The 2,781-nt window shown below is 37.4% G+C and overlaps 1 protein-coding gene across 1 annotated transcript in view; it reads right to left on the bottom strand.

The window, feature by feature from the left end:
• RALBP1 (ralA binding protein 1) overlaps positions 1-2,781 on the bottom strand; it is a 74,741-nt gene that overhangs the window by 22,490 nt on the left and 49,470 nt on the right. The window lies entirely within an intron of this gene.

Genomic DNA, 2,781 nt, shown 5'->3' with positions numbered 1-2,781 from the left:
CCTCCCGAGTAGCTGGGACTACAGGCGCCGCCACCACGCCCGGCTAATTTTTTTGTATTTTTAGTAGAGACGGGGTTTCAGCATGGTCTCGATCTCCTGACCTCGTGATCCGCCCGCCTCGGCCTTCCAAAGTGCTGGGATTACAGGCGTGAGCCACCACGCCCGGCCAAGCAAACGATTTTCAAACATTACATGAGATTTTAAGTCTTTAGTACGATCTGTATTAAGGGACGTAATTTAGTGACAGTGATTGCTCAGAAGAACACGAAGTAGTTTTTCGTTGTTTTTAATACTTAACACTTGCAGCCAATTATGTGAAACAAACTACAAATTAACGCTGACAGTTTCTACGGGTAAATGCCGTCTAAGCTGAACAGCACTTGAGGGTGAATATGGTGCTTACATCTGGACTTTGGCATTCTTTATCCTTTGTGAAAATCTTTTAATGGCATTATGATAAATCTGTAACTTACCCAGTATTGACAAAATAAAATCAATAACAAAATACAAAAATAACACTATTATTTTTAGATAATCTTTATTTTGTGACAGAAAGTTAGAAAATAACTCCCATTTTCTTACTTTTAATGACAATATGGGTAAACCATAAGTGGTAATAACTGAAATTCTTGGCAAAGATTTTTTCTCTTCCTCATGTATATTTAATTCTCCCCCCTGCAGTACCTACCCAACAAATTGTACAAGTAGACAATTAGAATGTGTGTTTGGTTTGCCATTACTCCAAAACTGTTATCAAAATGTTTTTCTTTTAAAAATTGGACACTACAAATAAAGTGTTCCACAGAAAGACAGAGAGAGCATACGGGTACACTTTAATGCAAAAAATACAAGAAAATGTAGATGAGTAAATTAAAATGTATAAAATCACTTAAATTGTTTTTCATATTCGTTTAAAATTAGATAAGCAAGAACTAAAACTTCCAGCAAAAGGTCTTAAAATGAATAAGTGAGAACTAACATCTCTAGCAAAAAGCAGTGTTATTATTAGCACTGTCCATGACAGTAGTATAAGCTGGGCTGACTATAGCACTCTGCCACAGGTTAGAGAATAAACCCAGAACTCAACAGAGCAGGAGCTCAGCCCCCCGCTGTTGCAATATGGGCAGCAGCTCAATCTGAATGCTTTACACACACAGAAGAGGAGTTCTATGACTGAATTTCCAAAAAAATGCAGACATTAAAAAATAGGTCAGAGACAAAAAGAATCCTTTGAACAAAGCTGTAGAAAATTTTCAGAGAAACTTTTACCTAAAACAAAACTAATTCATGGCTACTAAGACCATGTGAGAGAAGCAACTTACGTTATTAATGTTTAAATGTTTAAAGAATCATTCGGTACATTATTCTTTTTTTTTTTTTTGAGATGGAGTCTTGCTCTGTCTCCAGGCTAGAGTGCAGTGCCGCGATCTTGGCTCATTGTAACCTCCGCCTCTCGGGTTCAAGCTATTCCCCTGCCTCAGCCTCCCAAGTAGCTGGGACTACAGGCGCGCGCCCCCACGCCTGGCTAATTTGTTGTATTTTAGTAGAGACAGGGTTTCATCATGTTGGCCAGGATGGTCTCAATCTCCTGACCTCGCAATCTGCCTGCCTCAGCTTCCCAAAGTGCCGGGATTACAGGCGTGAGCTACTGCACCTAGCCAATTATTCTTAAAAATCAATTAGTTTAAATACGTTTATATAATACTAAGGAGTTATAAACTCAAATTCAATGCCTAATGTATTTCATTTTCTATAAAAAAATAACATTTTAGTCAAAATACTCTTAAATAATGGCATGTAATCTAGTGGATCATGTAACGGTTTTCCCAACTATCAAAAATATCTGCCCTTTCTCAGCAAAACTTAAATATCAAATCTACCTTCTAGAATTGCATATGAACCAATTAAATGAAAAAACTAAGTTTAATCTATCTATTCTATATATGTATGACTTAACAACTCATCATGAAAATACATGTGACCAACAAGTATTATTATTATTATTTTTGAGACAAGGTCTCACTCTCGCCCTGACTGGAGTGCAGTGGTACGACCATGGCTCACTGCAGCCTCAAACTCCTGGGCTCAAGTGATCCTCCTGCCTCAGTCAACAATTAATTTTATAAAATAAATCTCTAAACAGAAACTGGTGATGTACCAAGAAACTGAATAATGGCAATGTAATAATTTGGAACACAGATGCTGCTACAGGTCAGGGCTTTCATCCTATCCTGGTATAAAAGTCATACCGCTTTCTAAGAAATCTTTTTTATTTTTAAAAATATACATATTGCTTGATTTAGATACCCAATCAAAACACACTCTTGCCAAATATGAAATTTAATTTGTATACATATGGAATAAAGATAAATAGAAAATCAGTGTTGCTAATATATGTAATAGTCGCATGTAGCTGACCAAAGCATTCACATATAGGGCCTAAACACTGACCACTTCTTGGTCTTTTGGCTAAAGTCAGGTGTAGTATCTGTTCCAAGATTTCTGGAGCAGGGAGATGGAACAGAAGCTCGCTTGGACCACTCCACGTATTGACCGGGTATTGCAGTACCTCTATGAACCGCGCACCAAGAAAACAAAAACCAAAACCATTTCATGCCTCTTGGCTGAGCTAAGGAAATGCATTCTATGACTGTGTCCATAAACGTGACTCTTGGCCAAGAAGATTCCTTCACAGAGTTAACTTTCCTTTTCTTGCTGATGGCCCTTGTATCACTGAGCCTCTGGCTTACAGAGGAAAGAAGAAAAAAAAAAAAAAAAAAA

The sequence above is a fragment of the Mandrillus leucophaeus genome, unplaced genomic scaffold (genome assembly GCF_000951045.1).
Source record: "Mandrillus leucophaeus isolate KB7577 unplaced genomic scaffold, Mleu.le_1.0 Scaffold257, whole genome shotgun sequence".
Classification (NCBI taxonomy): domain Eukaryota; kingdom Metazoa; phylum Chordata; class Mammalia; order Primates; family Cercopithecidae; genus Mandrillus; species Mandrillus leucophaeus.
This window is presented reverse-complemented; position numbering and strand designations above follow the sequence as displayed.